We start from the raw sequence: 18,920 nt of genomic DNA, 5'->3' as shown, positions 1-18,920 counted from the left end.
TTAGTCATTCTTTTGTTGATAGACCCTTGCTTCTACCCTTTAGCTATGAATAATGGGGCTATGGATACACATGGGGGTTGCAATTTTTCTTCAAGATCCACTTTCGAGCTCTCCTGCAACATATGGAGAAGTAGAATTGCTGAATCCTATGCTGATTCTATTTTTAGTGTTTGGAGGAACGCTGTGTTGCTTTCTACAGCAGTGATACAAAGTTTCATCCCTTCTAACAGGGTAGGACATTGGTGTCTCTGTTTTCATTAGAATTTCTCTATCTCCACCCACCCCCTCCTTTCCTTTTCTTTCATTTGAGCCATCCTAATTGCCATGGGGTAATAGGCCATTGTGGTTTGGCTTGGTATTTCTTTGATGTTTAGTGATGCTAGGCGTCCTCCCACTCCTTCTGCGACAGTATTTTGTTATTATTAATCTGAGTCAGATTGACCTCACATGGGGAGCTCGCATCTGTCCATGGGCAAGTGCTACAGGCAAGGAAATTTAGGTTTTGGAACATTCATATCCCACAGCTTTGCCTGTCACTGGTGGGTTACTATGTCCCTGGGTACCTGCTGTCTGCTGGGACTTGAAGCCTATGTCCTCCATAGGCTTATGTGGTTGAACACTTGGTCCCCAAGTGTTGGCCTTGCTTTTGAAGGTTGGGGAACTCCCCTAAAGAAAGTGAGTCACTGCGAGGTGGGCCTTGAGGCTTAGGATCGAATCCAAGTTCCTGCCCCAACACTGCTTTCTGACAGCAGGTGATGAACCTGGCCGTTTCATCTTCCTGTGACGCCCGTGCTTTCTCTGCCATCATGGGTGGGCGGTATCCACCCCTCTCTAAACCAGTGGTTGTGAGTTGCACCAGCATTGACAAACCTCTATCTCCCAAAATATTTACATTCACCACAGGAGCAGAATTACAGTTATGAAGTAACAACGAAAATAATTTTATGGTTGGTGTCTCCACAACACGAGGTGCTGGATTAAAAGGCGGCAGCGTTAGGAGGGTTGAAAACTACCTTCCTTCTCAGTTGCTCCAAGTCAAATAAGCTCCCTCTTGATGAAGTTGCTTGTCAGGTATTTGGTTCTTGCGAGAAGAAAAGGAAAAGCAAACAGTGAGCCTGTTTGCAAATATGTTTTAAAAAGGGATTCATAATGCTTAGCTAGCAAGCTAGTCTGGAGGAAGAAACGAGGCAACGGGTGGGAACACCGGGACTTCCTTGGCCTCTCAGCATAAGCAAGTGTGTCTGCTGAGCACATTTCTACACTGCACACCAGGGTGAGGAGAAGCGGAGGGGTATGCGGCACCTGCCCTGCACAGGCAAAGTCTGTGGAGGGACAGGCGAATGCCAGGTCAGAGCAATGAGGGGCATCTGCAGCCTTGGAATGGGAGGGAAAGCCTTGACTGACAGGACCTGGGTCTCCCACCCAATGGAGGCTTTAGGGTTTGAGCGAGGCAATGTGAGAATTTTCTAGGGAACAGAGCTTCTGCAGTAAGAGGAAGTCCTCCCTCTGAGCTACAGTCAGTCAGTCCCTTTGCTGCAACTGAAGTTTGTTTTCTCGTCTTCAGTCTCCAGGGGAAGGAGAGGTGCTAATTACCCTCCCCCATTACCTGTCATTGATTTGGAGTGGAGGAGCAGGGCCATGTTGAGGCTTCCTTCCTCTCCAGTGTACTTCCTCTTGGGTGTGCTAATTACTTCTTAACCAGAGTCCAGTAAGCTCCAGGGTAGCCTTAGCCTAGGCCGTTCCTTTAAAGTTCCTCTTTCTGCCCCTCCCCCATGTTCGTTCCTTCCCCCTCCCTCTTCAGTGTTTGCCCTTTGGGGCTCATGGCAGAGGTCACCCTCTCGGGAAAGATGATTCCATAAATCCTGCCCATTTGGGCTCACGTCTGCTATTCCTCCGAGTAGCCAGTAGGTAACCTGGAAGCTTTTGGGAAGTCAGGTCAAGTGCCAATGATATAGGAGCAGGAGCCAGGGGGAGGCTGGTGTCCACCAGGGAGGTGATTAGCTTCCCTGTGCCTCTCATAATAATCTGAGCAGTTAACAAACAGTGCGGAACAGAGGCCTGTGGCAGTGTGGGCCCTGCTCTCCCTCTCATTGTTAAGGTAAGGGAGGAGAGCCGCCCATCTTAATTGCTAAGGTCTGATTATTTCTACAGGCCCTCAGCTCACCAGCAGTAGGAGGCAGTACCAAGGATCAGCCAGGAGACTTGAAGGCTGAGGGACTGATACTGCCTCTGGACTGTGGGACTCAACTTGTGAAAAAAACAAAAAAACCTGGAACTTTAAAACTCAGCTTATTCATCGATCGGTATTGATTGCCTACAATGTGGCCTGGAGAACACTCAAGGCGGTCCCGTGTTTTCGTCTTTAGAAGGATATAAAATGAGTTGAGAAAGTCAAAAAGAGGAAAGCCCCCAAACAACCCCTTTTTTACTTAGCTCATCATAGGACACTCCCCCAGACACTTGCTTCTGAGCTCCACTCCCCAATTTGGACACTGAAAATAGTCTTCACACTGAGCCACATGGATACTAGAGAGAGAGAAGATGGTTGTTCTCGTTCTGGCTGTCTTAGCCCTTCTGGTGTTTTGTCCTGTGTCTACCTTGAAAGTTGGGGACTCAGAGGTAAATCTAAAGGGGACCTAGGCAAATGCAAAATCCGAACCAGGTTTGGGAGAGTTTGCATGGGTCACTGAAGCCAGAGGGAAAGCTTTGGGGAGACGCTGGAGCAAGAGCCCTAACATAAAACACACCCAGACCAACCCCATGGGGGAATAGGAACCCAGTAGACAGACAGGGTAGGAAGATCATGGCTGGGCATGAGGGTCACTGTCAATGGAGATCCTCCTTTCTTGAATCCTCCTTTCTCCGAGTTTATCTTTCATGAACTGTGAGTGCATTTTCCCTGTGGATGATAACTTAAAGACCTCAGGAGGTCCAGAGACGAGAAGCTGGGTGAGGAAGGCTGGAAAAGGATTTAAAATTTACTTCCTAACAGGTGGAAACTGTCTCACACAGAGAACCTCAGCTACACTCAACCTAATTGTCCCTTACATCCAGCAGGACATGGGGACAGCGGTCTTGGCTGATTGGCCATGGGCCTTACATTGGCTCAGTTCTGCAGCTCCTCAGAAATCTCTTCGTTTCTTCCTCCCTCCCTCTGCCCCCACTTTTGTTGACCCTTGCTGTTTGCAATTCAAGGACCCCCACTCCTTCCCTAAATTCCCTAGCCTAATACCTGCTGAGAGCTACTCCGTGGCAGTGAGTAGTGGTGGTCCCATAAAATAATGATGATAACAATGGATAAATGCGTTACTGTTTATTGCATTCCTAGTATAAGCCAGGGCCCCTGAATTAAGCACATTGCAATAGTCTTATGCAGTCTGTTTGTCAATTGCATGAAGGATTGTTTAATGGTTTTTCTAAGACTTGATTGTAAACAAGGAAACTGAGGCTCAGAATGACACCGTTTGTCACCTAGATGGCAAGTGATGGCAGGGTTGGCGGGGAGGTGATATTGGAACTCTGTCCATCCATTTCTTCAGATACTGTGTGGGGAGCTGGGATAGTCAAGTACCCAAGCCTCTTCTTTCTGCTGCTTCCCAAAGAGTCCAGGATGCCCAGTATATATTCACATTCTCTGAGCCCTTTCTCCAGGCCCAGACCCCACCCTACAGTGGTAACCACAGACCCACTTTCTGTGCCAGTGTGAGTCTATTACTGTCTCTATTTCTTTGTCATAGTTTCATCATAAAAAGGGGCACCAGAGGAAGTCTTATTTCTTTTCCTTATTAGAGAGGTTGAGATTTCAGGAGCAATTCTAAGGCCTTCAGAATGCTGTGTTTCTTCTACAACTGACCCCAAAATGAGGCGTCCAGAGAGGTCTCTTGTCCACAAGGCTGGGTCGGAAGTGACACCTTGGACACAGTCATGAAGACCGCTTGCTTACTGCTGCTCCGACTGCCTGGTGGCACTGACCCATTCAGTTCTCATAGCAACCCCATAGGTGTGAATCTTCTCATTCAACTGGAAAAACTTGGGACAGAGAAAGAGTGCTTTAGGTGCCATGGCTTGTAAGTGCCGGGATGGTGGGACAGGAGCTGAAACAACCTTGAGGCCATCATTAATACTAGTGGAACCTGGGGACATTTGGAAGTGATTGTGTGTGTTTTGCTTTCATTCATTCATTTATTTATTTATTTTCTGGCAAGCTGGCCTAGGGAAAGTTGCTACCCTGAATAGCATAGTTCTATAATCCAAGTTCCAAACACTTGCTGAATTAATGAGCATAGCCAGGGCCTGCCTGCTTTGTGTCCCCTGAGCACCTGAACAAAAGACACGCTCCACGGGTTTTGGGTGGGTGGTTGATTGATTGATTTCTTTTTGGCCGCAGGGAGCTCTGCTGGCTTCTCCAACCTCGGAGGTTGGAGAAAGGAAGGAGGGTCGCTGGCGTGTGTGTGTGTCTGTGTGTGTGTGTGTGTGTGTGTGTGTGAGTGGATGACTCCCTCCCATAGGTAGCTCAGTCCCGCTGTGCCTGTCGTGCCTGTGCTTTGGGTAGGCTCTTCAGGCAGGCGTTATGGGAGCCGGGGCTCCACCTGCTGGACCCTTTCTTCTCCCCTTTGGCCAGGAAAATGGCAGCTCCAGGCAGGAGCAGGTGTGATGGACAGTTGAACTGACTTGGGGGCTGGTCAGTCGTTTTTTCTCCATCTTTTAGCCCTGTTGTGAGTTGGTGCTCAGAGACCTCGGATACAGAAGGAGCAAATCGAAGGAGACTTGACTTCTGTGGCCAATGGAGAAGGCTGGGCTGGCTGTGCAAAAAGACACGAGTTCACTCTAATGGGCCCCAGAAAGTGCAGCTACCTGGCCAAGTACTTTGTGTCCTAGATGCTCCACGGGGTTGGGTGGGGAGAGATAGCCCCTGAGGGGAAGGGGTGAGGAGGGGAGGAGGGAGAACCTCAAGAAGAGGGGAAGGTGCAATGCACAGAACGGAGGCGTGCAGGGAAATAAAGGATCTATTTTTTTTCCATTTGTTCTCAGCAAACATTTGTCATTTAATTTCTTCCTAATTACACAATTACGTAATTATGTAGTATTAGTAAAATAAAGCCTAAAGACGTTTGAGTAAAGAATTACTTAAGTAAATAATGTCTGACTGAAGTAATTATTTCCTGGGTTTTCTATTTTAAAGCAGAATTGAATGAAATTAGCTCCAGCATTGTTGCTGGAGCCCAGTGGGGGTGGGGGCTGCACAGTCAGGGGCCCAGGCATGAGGCCCACATAGAGGTTCCCGTGGCTCCTATCATCGGGGCACCTTTCTCACCCTGTAGATGGGCAGAAGCCCGTTATGGACCATGTAGCTTGGGTATTGGACTCTCTTCTGAGCCACTTGGCCCCTCGGAAAGAGCAGGTCCTGTTTCTGGGGAGGATGGGAAAGCACTGGGTGGAAATGAGCGCTCAGGTAGCAGGGCTGCATCACCCTACCACACTAGGTTAGAAAGCAGCAGCCACGTGAAGCCGTCGGGTCCAGGAGGAGGTCACGTGTCAACATGCGACCAGGGGGCTAGGTGGTGGCATGAGGACACAAAGATAGGTGGTCAGGAAGAAGGAACTCGGGGTTCTGTTAGGAACTGAAGACGTAGTGGTTCCGTCCAGGTTTGGGCATTTTCTTCCTGGATTGGTGTGCTGCAGTGAAGGTAGGCGGACTTGAGGTTGACATAACCCACAAAGTTCTTAGAGAATGAGGTAGAAGCTGGGCTCCCTAGAGGACTTGAACCTGGTCATGATAGAAGAGAAGGGCCACTCTTCCAAGCATGGTCTGGCCAGCCTAGGATTACAGGACCCTTGCATGGGGACTGCCATTGCTGTCACTATAGTGATGACTCTCAGCACGTAGGAGTCCTTCCCCACACATACTGAGTTAACTTATAGAGGGTGTCCTCCAGAACCAGCCCAATCCCTATTCCCTATGTAATTCCATGACTTCTTCCTTGGTGTGTGATCCTCCTTTTCCTCCTCCTCCCCTCCCTCTCCTTCTCCCCTCCTCTTCTTCCTTCTTCTCCTTCTCCTCCTCCTCCCCCTCCTTCTCCACTTCCTCTCTGTCTGTCTGCCTGTGTCTGTCTCCGTCTGTCTGTTATATTCATTCAATAGAATTCTTTTCTAATAGTATTTATTTTATTTTTCTGTGTATGAGTGTGTCTGCCTGTGTGTCTATCTGTTTTTGTGTCTGTTTCTGTCTGTGTCTGTCTGCCTCTCTCTCTCTCTCTCTCTCTCTCTCTCTCTCTCTCTCTCTCTCTCTCTCTCTGAAGTCCTTCTATGTAGCTCAAGTCAGGATGTGTCTAGTCAGCCCACCTCTTGATATAATGAAGGGATCTGTTTTTACCTGAAGGCTGGCTTGAACTTCCTGAGGTGTTGGGCTCCCTGCTTGGTCCTGTGGTGCTCTAGTTTGCTTTTTTGTTTCTATGATAAAACACTAGCCAAAAGCAACCTGGGGAAGGGTTAGGGTTTATTTCAGCTTACAGCTTACAGGTTATGCTCCCTCATCCAGGGAAGGCATAGATGGGAAATTGAGGCGGGAACAGAAGCAGAGAGCACGGAGGACTGCGGCATACTGGTTTGCTTCTATGGCTCCCTAAGCTTGCTTTCTTATACAACTCAGGACCATCTGCCTAGGGGGTGGCACTTCTCATGGTGGGCTAGACCCACCCACCTTCAATTAGCTATCAAGAATGTGTCTCACAAACTCCCACAGGGAAGTTTGATGGAGGCAGTTTTCCAATTGAGCATTTCTCTTCCCAGGTGTCTTTAGTTTGTGTCTTAAAACTGACCAGCAAGCATATGGGGAAACCTCAGCCAAGACTCTCTGATCCTTGGTAGTCACAGTGACACTGGGTAGAGCTGCTGGTCTCTGAGAGTTCAGGAGAGAGGGAGCTAGTGTGGAGAGGCTGTCAGAGAAGTGAGTACATTCAGTCAATTCTCTGTGGGGCTTAGGGCTTTGGACACTTTTTGAACCCAGCATCCCTTGGCTCTTTGTAGGAAGCTCCTGGAAATTCAGTGGGGTCCTGGGAGAAAGTTGAAAGGAATTCTGCTAACATAGCCCCCAAACCACCAGGTATGGTAAAACAGTCAACTCTTCTTGTGGGATTTATCCCTTCTTTCGGAACCAACAAAAGATTGACAATGCTTAGTAAAGCCGAAGATACAATTTCCTGAGACCATTATATTCTACTCTCTGGGCAATGCTCAGATATGCAGAGTGACACGAATCAGCGCGGTGAGGTTTGTAAGGTCAGCAACAAACAACCTGAACGTTCATCCAGAGGAAAAGGAATTTCAAAAATTATGTCATATTCATTCAATACAATTCTTTTCTAATAGTATTTATTTTATTTTTCTGTGTACGAGTGCTTTGTTTGCACGTAAGTTTATGCAATGCATGTGTGTCTGGTACTCAGGGAGGGTTCAGCAGGGTGCCGGATGCCCTGGAACTGGAGTTACAGGTGGTTCTGACTTCTGTGGAAGCTGGGAATTGAACCTGTGTTCTCTGAAAGAGCAGCAAGTGCTTTTAACCTTTGAGCCACCTCCCCAGCCCCTCAGTGGAACTCTGGATAGTAATAGAAATAAATGGAGTAGAGGTATAGTGTGTTCCTACAGATACCGACCTGTAAGAATTGTCAAAAGCAGTGGGGAGCTGGACAGCAGAAGAACGAGTATATGCCACTTATAAACTCTGTGCCTGGGCTGGAGAGATGGCTCAGTGGGTAGAAGTGCTTGCTTCCAGGTATGATGGCTTGAGTGCAGTCCTTGGGACCTGCGAGGTATAAGGACAGAACTGACTCCTTCAAATTGTCCTCTGAACCCAACATATGCAACATGCATACATGGTACACACGCACATATGGACACACACACACATATGTACCCACAATATAAACTTCAAGTGTTTCATAGTAGTTTTTTAAAATACCATGAAAAAAAAATCCCATGGAGAATTTATGACTAATACACAAGAATATAAACACTGAATTCAAGACAACCAAATTCAGAAAGATGAGAGAATACACCAGAGGTAGAGTTGAGAAGAGGAGGATACGCAATATCTGGGCATCAGTGCTTATATGTAATGGTTTGTTTCTCATGCTGCATGGTAGATGCAAGGAGATTTGCATTGTTGCTTAAGTTTTTGAATTATTGAAATGTTTTATAAGAAATTAAAGTACAAAACACCAAATGACAATTTAGGATTCCTTTTGTATTTCCTAGACGGGTCATAATGTAGGGTGTGCGTGTGCGTGTATGTGTGTGTCTGTGTGTGTGTGTCTATGTGTGTGTTTGTGTGTGTGTGTCTATGTGTGTGTGTCTATGTGTGTGTTTGTGTGTGTGTGTCTATGTGTGTGTTTGTGTGTGTGTGTGTCTATGTGTGTGTTTGTGTGTGTCTATGTGTGTGTTTGTGTGTGTGTGTCTATGTGTGTGTGTGTGCATGTGTGTGTCTCTGTGTGTGTGTCTATGTGTGTGTTTGTGTGTGTGTGTCTGTCTCTGTGTTTGTGTGTGTGTGTATGTATCTGTGTGTGTGTGTCTATCTCTGTGTCTGTGTGTGTGTCTGTGTGTGTGTCCGCGTGTGTGTCTCTGTGTGTGTCTGTGTGTGTGTCTCTCTGTGCGTGTTTGTGTGTGTGTGTGTCTGTGTGTGTGTCTCTCTGTGTGTGTTTGTGTGTGTGTGTCTGTGTGTGTGTCTTGTGTGCATGTGTGTGTCTATGTGTGTGTCTGTCTGTGTGCGTGTGTGTGTCTATCTCTGTGTCTGTGTGTGTGTCTCTGTGTGTGTGTGTGTGTGTGTGTGTGTGTGTGTGTGTGTACAGGCACCATGGTGGGGTGGGGAGGGCGAATGGAGCAAGGGGTGCTAGAAGAGACTTCAAACAGACAGACGGGAGCTGGCACCTAGGAAGGTTCTGGGCTGAATACTCACTCAATGAAGTTCCTTTCTTCACATACTATTTGCCTACGCAAGAAGCTAAATATTCATTGAGCAATTAGCCAATTCAGATTTGTGGTATGAAAAGACAATTCCTTCTAATTATAGGATGTCAGTTAAAAGATGCCACACTAGGATGCCATTCACTGCCAAGAGAACTTTAATAAATTCTTGCTGTGATTTGGATTCACAAAGGTAAAAAAAATAAAAGGACACCATTATTTTTTATAATTAAATATTTACCAGAGATGAGAAGATAAGTCACACTAATGTTTTAGGCTAATCAAAAGCTCTGCCTTTAAAAGGTCCCACTAAACATATTGTTGTGCTTACAGCTTGGGTGCCAGTAAGGGAGATTATCTGGGCCAATGTCAGCATCATGGGAAACTTCCCTGAGTGACTGCATCCTCTTTGACCCGTCCTGACTTCAGAGCATCATTCCTCCTGGAGGGTCACTAAGCTTATAGTGCCTTTCATGCTCTGCTTTGTAGTCGTACATAGTTCCATTGTAGACTTTGTCTCTCTTTCCCTGTATTCTTGGTATCCTAAGTACAGAGCCAGATCTATTTTGCTGGGTGAGATGGGAGCCTTGGAAAGGTCCTCTCAGCAGCATCTTTGGGTGCAAGTGGTGTGTAGGATCTACATCTTGCCTGGAGGCCAACTATGGTCCTTCACGGTGAGACTTTGGCCAACTTATTTTCTCCACATCAATTCTGCTAGTGTCTCACTGCATGAGAACCGTCTTGTCTCCCATTCTGCTTGGATTTTCTTATTATACACCCCTGAATTACAGATCCTTCAGTTTGTATTTCATGTGAGCTGTATAGAGCTAAGAATTTCTCGAGAATTTAAAAAGCTGGAACTAAGAAACCCAGATAGATTCCTCTATGGTTAAGGCTCCTATAGAACAAGGCTGCCCAACTCTTTGATGTTGCTATGACATTGCCGTCCACAAATGTGAATGGCGCCCATTACTATTCCAGGCTGTGGGTCTCGAGTTGGGCATATGGGCATAGAGTAAGATCTTGTGAACTTCCCAGATTCCGCTGTATTTGACTCTCCTGTCTTTGTCCCCGTGTCATTACCTAAACACTTAAATGGAAAATTGTAGCTTTCGAATGACAGGACACACACTAGAATACATATGGAGTAGAAGAATAGAGGTTGCTATGTGAAACCGGGGAGCAGCAGTCCGTGACTTCTAACCTGTTGCTTCTCCATCCTCGATACACAGTTCCCACCCTCAGCCCTCCCATACACCGAGAGTTCTTACTCGACTTCTTTGCACACTAGGCAGCTAGAAGCACAAAAGAAAGGAAAGTAACAGGCTCTGTTTTAGCTGAGTCTGCTTATTACTCATTGGCTGAAGCTTAGTCAGGTGGCTATGCCTCACCGCAGGGAAAGCTGGGGGATGTAGTCTTTGAGCTGGGAACCATTGCTGCCCTGAATAAAATAGATATTGTCTCTAGGATAAAAAAAAAAATACAAGATACATTTACTAGTAATCTCTGGGGTGTGTGCTAAATCGTCTACAGAGAAACTGTTGATATCTCATGGAATCCTTGCTTTTTTTGGTTTGGCTGTAGAAAAATGACATGAATTTCATTAATCAAGTTTCTCTTCATTTTGTTAAAATAAGAGCCTGTTTACAATCAACAGTTGTTCTGCTTTCTCTTGCACACATCAAGAGCTTTCTGACATCCTGGGCATTAGGCTTTCTGTCATCTTTGCCAGCCGTCCTCAGCGCTCATAGGATGACATCAGGACCAGAGAGGTGCCCTATCAGATCTGTGGGCTAACTGGAGATTTTAAACAGGCCACGACCTTCTATATGGTTCACTCCCACAGTGCCTTTTTTGCCCTCTGATTTACATTAGCGGCTGCGTTCTGTTTCTAAACCTGAGGCTCCCCGGCTCCGTCCCTAGGTCGGGAGCACTGAAGAGAACGTGGAGTTAGTTTCTGTCCCCTTGCTTTTTCAGTACTGTCTGAAACCATTGCCTTTTCTGTCTTTTGCTCTGAAGTGCTGGGAGAAGACCTGAACTTCAGAGTTAAACTGTAAAACTACTTCTCCTCTCTTGCCTCCTGGGCCCTCAGGGGGGGTCTCCAGGTCAACCGACTGTTTGTCCAGATAGTGCCAAGGAACCACATACTCTTTCAGTTTCCCAGGGAGCAAGGAGTGTGTGTGTGTGTGTGTGTGTGTGTGTGTGTGTGTGTGTGTGTGTGTGTGTAGAGGGGAGTTGGCCATCTTGATTATGATTATTTTGGTAAATTCAGTATTTCAGTCCATACACAGGGTGACTTCCAAACGTCAGAACTGCATAGCTCTGCAGGCTGAGAAGTTGAAGACTAATTCAGTGATTAGAGAGGTTTGCTTCTTGATTTACAACTCTCTTCTCATTGTGCCCTCATAGAGGGAGACCCCTGGGGCTTCTTTGATAAAGACACTAATACCATTTGTGAGGGCTTTGATCTCATGACCTAATCGGCTCCCAGAGACCCTACCTCTGAATATATTGCCCTAGGGGTTAAGGATTTCAACTGACAGGTTTTGAGTGAAATGTACAAATTCAGTTCAGCATCCAGTAGCTGCCTAGAAGCAGTTTTGAGTCCCACATTCCAGCCCAGGCAAGTTGGAGGATGTCAGAGCCGGTCACAGAAAACATAGAAGGGCAGGTCATTGTGGTTAGTTGACGGACATTTGAGAAGCATTTCATGCTGAGTCTATGGGCAAAAATACTTCCCTATGAGCTAATTTTATTGCTACAATGAACCTCATCTCGCCAAGTCAGAAGGTCATCTTCTGCAGCCGAGTGGCTGGGAACCAGAGAACAGCAGAATCAATGGGCCTCCAGAGGTAATTTTATATACCTCTTGCCTCGATTCCATTAAATCCAATTGATTAATAGCTAACAATTATTGAGCACTCATTATCTGCAAGTACTATTTTAAGAGTATTATTTGCAAAATCCTCCCAACCGCCCTCCACACTTGTTTTTACTCCAGTTTAATGGATGGAAAAACTAAGGCTCAGAGTCAACTGTTAAGTTGACAGAGATGAAATACAAATTTAGTTTCAGATTGAACACTAAGCCCAGCTTCTTACTCTGGATCATCTATGGCCTTCTGTGCTGTGTTGGAGGGCCACTGGAGCCTGGAGCCACAGGCTATTGGATGCCACTGCAGTCTGTCTCAGTTTCTGTATGTGTGTGGAAGAGTATTTTGTGTGCCTGAATGTTCTGCACGCATGTATGTGCATGTATGTGCATGTGTGCATGTACGAAGATTATATATATATATTTTTGTGTGTGTGTGTGTGTGTGTGTGTGTGTGTGTGTGTGTGTGTGTGTTAGAGGTCAATCCAGGTGTCATTCCTCAAGAGCCATCCACTTTGGTTTTGACAAGGGTCACTTAGGGATCCAAGGGCTCAACATTCTGACTAGATTGGCTGGCTTGCAGACTCCAGGGACCTGCCTGTCTCTCTTCCCCAGGGCTGGAATTACGTGTGTGTGCCTGGCTTCTCATGTGAGCGCTGAGGGTTGAACTCAGGTCCTTGTGCCTGCTCGGTAAACTCTTTACTGGTGGAGCCCTCTTCCCTGCTCCGTCTTGCAGGTGGCCTCAGCTGACCATCTCTCAGGAAGCCTGTTTCATGCTCCTGGTATTAATGAGCCCCAGTGTGTCATCACCCAGAGGTAACAGGCTGATAGCATGGAAATATATTGCAAGCTACATTTATATTGTACATATTCTAGTAGACACATTAAAAATAAAAGGAAACAGGTATTGTAACAAGGCTATCTACATAAAATATTTAAAGAATCACATCCACACTAGTACATCGGCACTTAGAACAAAATGATTCCAACTAAGTCAAGCCATTGACACCAATGTGCTCAGTGACTTTTGGTCCATTTGTCATATTAGAACTGACACTCACTCCTGACACACGTATTACCATACAACAATAATATCTTACTACGCCATGCCGTAGTTAAAGTAAAATGTAGTACTAACTAGCTAAGCAATGAAGTGTCTAATGGGAAAAGATGTTACATACTCCTTTCATTTTTCAAATTGGAATAAAATGAAACAAAATTTGGATCCTTGATAGCTTTGGCCACTTTCGTGCTCAGTATCTGTCTGTGATTGGCAGCTGTTGTATTCCAAAAGTAAGAGTCTTTGTGGTGGAAATTTACTTTACAATTACCGTGCAGAGAAGGAGAAGCTAGGCTAGGAGGGAGGGTCTGTGTAAAGGAGGCATGGGGACTGAGGCAGAGTGGAACAGGTCATGGATAAAGAAAATGGAGTCTCATTCAGGACAGTGGGGCTCCAAGGAGCTCCACCTGAATTACTTGACAGAATGGGTGGCCATGAAACGGATCAGAGGCAGGACTTCATTGGTGAGAGCAGGAGGACCCCATTCAGTGGTGAGAGCAGTTAAAGCTCTGAATTGCAGTGAGGGCAGAGAACAAAGGAAAGGACTTGATTGCAGAACTGTAAGGAGGACATCTAAGAGTCAGTGGGGGGCTGCAGGAAGGGACCGGCTAAAGGTGGGTTTTGAGCTTGATGCTACACTTGAACGCTAGAGCCCAGATGGAAAGAGTGAAGGGGATGAAGGTGGGGAGCACGATGGTGGAGGGGAAGGCTAGTGGGGAGCATGAGGGTGGGGGAGGAATGGGAAGCATGAGGGTAGGGCAGGGGTGGGCAGAAGAGGCTCCTTTTGCAGGAATTAGATTCATGGTGAGGTCTTTCTTGGCCTTCCCTCTGCCTGGTGACTTTGACCTCTTTCCTTCCTCCTCCTCCTCCAAACCCTCCTTCCCCTCCTCTCCTAAGGAAAATCACATGAACAGAATGCCTGCCCTGTACCAGATCCAGACCCAGGAAAGCATCAAAGAGCAGTCATGAGCCCTTCTTCAACAAAGACATATGTCATTTTGGCACTATCTTGTGTTTCCGTAGGGATTTGGCATGCTCTTGAAGGAGACCAGGTATGTGGAGGGAACAATAGTAAATACAGCTCGCGCTGTTCACAGTATGAATCAGGCATAGCTCGGGACTTGAGACTAGCATCTCGTTTATGGCCATCACTTTCCATCCCACAGGAAGGAAAGTGAGGCTCACAGCAGTAGAGCAAATTGTCACTCATACCAGGGTTTGACGAACGCAGGTGTAGTGAGCAATGCCAGGTAAAGCATGACCCTGACCTTCCCTTTCATGAGGGTAACTTACCTCTCCAGACTTCCTTGAAGGGCAGGCTCTGGCCAGAGCTCTTGAGAGATGTTTTAGAGCAGTAGTTCCCAACCTGTGGGTTGCGACCCTTCCAGAGGGCGAATAACCCTTTCACAGGGGTCCCTTCAGTTACTGGAAAACACAGATATTTATATTATGATGCATAAGAGTAGCAAGATTACAATTATAAGGTAGCAACAGAAATCATTTTATGGTTGGGGGTCACTACACGTGAAACTGTGTTAAAGGGTTGTAGCACTAGGAAGGCTGAAATCCACTGTCCCGGAGGCTTTCCTTCCTCCGGAGGGCATGGTGACACAGTAGAATTGGTGGACCAATGGAACTTGCAGTGGATCTTCAAGCTTGTAGGAAACAAAGGGACTGACCTCCTCTCTAACCCCTTCCCTGTCCTCACGGATAGAGCTGTAGGGGCTGGAGAGGCTGTAGGGGCTCAGCAGTTAAGAGCACTGACTGCTCTTCTAGAGGTCATGAGTTCAGTTCCCAGCAACCACATGGTGGCTCACAGATAGAGCTGTAGGAGTGGGGCGCCCTCTTCATTCGCATCTCTTCATTGGCCCATGTGAGTCACTGCCCCTGGGAATCTGCTTTGCACTCTGAATTCCATGCCTTGAGGGTAGTACTCCAGTACAAGTACCCACCTATGAGCCTGCTCCCAAGAAAGGTCCTCTCGTGAAATAGGAGCTGGGCAGGGAGGGAGGCTGAGGAGAGGAGATGGGAAATTCCGCAGTGCTCTGTGCCACAGCTCGGGGGATTTACTCCAGGCTCAGAGAGGAGAGCCAAGTGAATATTGCTTATTCATGTGCAATCTAATCCCCCTCTCCTGGCCCAGAGGCTGAGGTCAGCAGGAGGAACTGGCTGTAGGGTGTAAGGTGAGGGTTTGTCCCTGAACAGGAGCTTCCTATGTTCTGTTAGAAATAAAAGTATTCCCTCACATGGCCTGGATTGGTGTAAGGACAAGTGTGGAGAGGGGGTGGGCTGGGGCTAGGATAGAGGATTCCTTGGTTAGACTGGAGAAGTGGTTCCCAGTACGTAGCCCCAGAGGCCTTTGTCCCATGTCCCTTTGGGAAGTCACAGAGCTGCAGACGGTTGTACACTCCCAGGCAGAGAACATCTTAATAGCCCGCTCCTCGGGTGATGGATTGTCAGAGAAGGAGCAGCAGAGCTACACCTTGACCACCCCAAAGCTTCGACTTGCTAACATGATAATTCACAGAGGGGCATGGAAGGTTTCCCAACTGTGGCTAACCGATGCTGAAGACCCGGAAACAGCCACTTGGGACTACTTTTATGTTCTGCTCTCGGCTTAGAAGCAAATGGCTAAGAGACCTGGACACGGATCAAACAAATGTGCTAGGGACCGAATGCCAGGCACAGATCTGCTGCTGCTCCCCACTGAGGGCCCAGCTTGCTCCCCTCCAGCCACATAGGAGGAGGACATCAGAGAAAGCTGCAGCTGGCCTGGGTTTGGGGAACAGTTCCAGTACACAGACATCATGGAGTGGCAGGCTGTCACCTCTGTAGGACACAGTGATTAAGCAAGAGACAACAAGTGATCCACTCTTTGACCCTACAGAAGCTAGGGGCTGGTGGCCAGAGGCCTGCTCTGTCCCCACAGGGGCTGTGAGTATTATAGGTATAGAAAACACTGCTTTTTCCGAGGGGAGGGAAGGACCCCCAGGAATCACTGAGTGAATGAGAAGTTACCCCTCACTTCTAGTTATTTTTCTTCACCTCCAGTCAAAGGATTAGCTGGCAGTGTTTTTGTTTAAATCAAAGGCCACTCAGTTGGGGTTGGGGAGATGGCTCAGTTGGCAAAGGGCTTGCTGTGCAAGCACCAGGAGTGGAGTTCAATCCCCAGAACCCATGTTAAAGAGAGCTAGGCAGGCATCCGGCCCATGACTGTCATCCAAACACTGAGGAGAAACACCTTGAGGTCTGTTAGCCAGCCAGCCTAGCCTAATTGGTGAGTTCTAGGTAAAAGTGAGAGACCCTGTTGTTTCGAAAGTCAAGCTGGATAGCCTCCTGAGGAAAAACACCCAAGCTTGACCTGTGGTTTCTGCATGCACATGAACATGACCACAAATATGTGGTCCCAACCCTCTTTACACACACACACACACACACACACACACACACACACACACACACACACACAGAGAGAGAGAGAGAGAGAGAGAGAGAGAGAGAGAGAGAGAGAGAGAGAGAGAACTGGTGTAGGGCTGGCACCCCGAGGTTATCTAACCACGGAAGAGGTGAGTTGCTCTTTTTTCTTTTTTTCCCCCCAGATCAGGAGTAATATTCATGCTTCCATTCATTGCTTAAGAAAGCCTGGATTGCATTCATTCTCCCAACAGTCGTGGACTCAGCAGTCCAATTGCTCTTTTCCTAGGCTGAGAGTTACAGTACAGACTCTGAGAGACAGAGGGGGCCTATAAGCCATGTAGTTCAAACCCCTTCTTTTGCACAGGAAGAAGTCTAGGAAGAGGCATTGGGCTGTCCCAGGCCACTTAGATCTCACACGTTAGCTAGTGCACAGTTGATCAGGGACGTCAGTAACTCTGACTCTAGGCCTCGGCGAGAGTAACTTCTGTTCTGATCTCAGTCCTGTTCATAAACACAGTCCCCAGGATCAAAGAGTCTTGCAACTCTTGCCCAAAATAAACCCAGGTCATTTTACAGCAGCTCTGTGTTACTCAGGGTCAAATTATTAATTTGTTGATGACTTTATTGGCTGGCTGTGCTGAATAGTTTTATGTTAATTTGACACAGGCCAGAGTCATCAGAAAGGAGGGAGCCTCAATTGAGAGAATGCCCATAAGATCAGGCTGTAGGCAGACCTGTAGGGCATTTTCTTAATTAGTGATTGATGGGGGAGTGCTCAGCCCATGCCCATTATGGGTGGTGCCATCCCTGGGCTGCTGGTCCTAGGTTCTATAATAAAGCAGGCTGAACAATTCATGAAGAAAAGTGGCACTCCTCCATGGCCCCTACATCAGCCTCTGGATGCTTGGTTCTCAGTTGGTGAATTGTTTAGGAAAGATTAGGAGGTGAGGCCTACTTAGAGAAGATGTGTCACCGGTGATGGGTTTTGAAGTAAAGAAGCCCACACTATTCCTTTTCCCTCTGCCTCCTTGCTTATGGACCAAGACCTAAGCTCTTAGCTATGGCTAAAGCTCCATGCCCACCTTCCGGCTGCCATGCTCCTCAACAGGATGGTCATGATTGCTCGTCCTTTGGGACCCTGAATCTCAAATTAAAGGCCTTCTTTTATAAGTTGCCTTAGTCAGAACATTTGATCACAGTAACAGAAAGGTATCTAAGCAAGTGTTAAATGCTTCTATTTTTTTTTCTTTTTTTTTTTTTCCGGGGCTGGGGACCGAACCCAGGGCCTTGAGCTCACGCTTCTATTTTAATAAAGGGCATTTCTGTAAATAACCGTTCTTCTCGGTTGAGAGTTGCATTGTAGACTCTACGAGACAGAAGGGTCCAGGACAGGCACGCAGTTTTAGCTCTTCACAGTTTTAGCTCTTCTCTCTATGCAAGAAGAGGCATACAAAGAGGAATTGGGCTGCTACAGTCACTCGGCTATCACACACTGTGCAGCTGATGATATATACCTTAGGCTTCTTCCTGTCACAACAACACAGAGCGGCTTCCCATCTCACTTTGTCTAAAGTCAGAACTCTTGTCGTCCTGGTTCTTCTCAGCACACTGGTTGGGCACATGGTATGACAATGTCGGAGCAAGGAAGGGGCTAATGCAGTGGCTCTCAACCTTCCCCATGATTCGACCCTTTAACAAAGTCCCTCCTCAGGTCATGGTGTCACCCAACAATAAAACTATTTTCATCACTACTTCAGAATTGTAATTTTGCTACTGTTACAAAATGCAATGTGTTTATATGTGTTTTCTGATGATCTTACGTGACCCCTGGGTGTCAAGACCCACGTGTTGAGAACCACTGTCTATGGTCTGGGTAGGGTTTAGTTATATCCCCAGAAAGGGTCATGTGATTAAAGACTTAGTCAACAGAGTCATGATCTTGGGAGATGGTGAAACACGATGTGGAGCCTAGAGGGAGGTCTTTAGTTCTTTGGGGGTTTGTTCCCACATTCTCATCTAATTCCTTGCATCCTCAAAAGGGAATGGTGTAAAATGAGCAAGCCCAGCCCTATCCAGTTCTCTGTTTCTTGCTTGAGGTATGGTTGCTTGTGGAACCCTAGCTCCAATGGTGTCAGAGGCAATGTCAACCCTTGCCACAGTGTATCAGTCACTTTCCCCTCATTCCTATGACTGAATATCTGACAGGAAACAATTTATGTGAGGACAGGTTTGTTTTTTGTCTCTTGGTTTGAGGGAGTCATCCATCATGGTGGGGAAGGTGTGAGGAAGGAACAGGTCAGGAGAGGGAGGGCAGGAGAACAAGGCTGCTTGTTCATATCATCTTCAAGAGGAAGTCAAGACAAGAGAGGCTATAGCTCCAAGGCCTGCCCCTTAGAATTCTACTTCCTCCAGCTAAGCCCCACCTCTTAAAGGTCCCACAACTTCCTGAAACAGCACTACCATCTGGAGACAAAGTGTTCAAACACACGAGCCTGTGGTGTTGGCTTCACATTCAAACCACAACTAATGTTTGGACTTGGAATTGTAAGTCCATCAGCTAAATCAACTTCCTTCTAGGTAGTTTATACCAGGTATTCTGTTAGCCAAACAAAAA

This window comes from Rattus norvegicus, chromosome 8 (genome assembly GCF_036323735.1).
Source record: "Rattus norvegicus strain BN/NHsdMcwi chromosome 8, GRCr8, whole genome shotgun sequence".
Classification (NCBI taxonomy): Eukaryota; Metazoa; Chordata; class Mammalia; order Rodentia; family Muridae; genus Rattus; species Rattus norvegicus.
Note: the sequence above shows the minus strand (reverse complement) of the source record.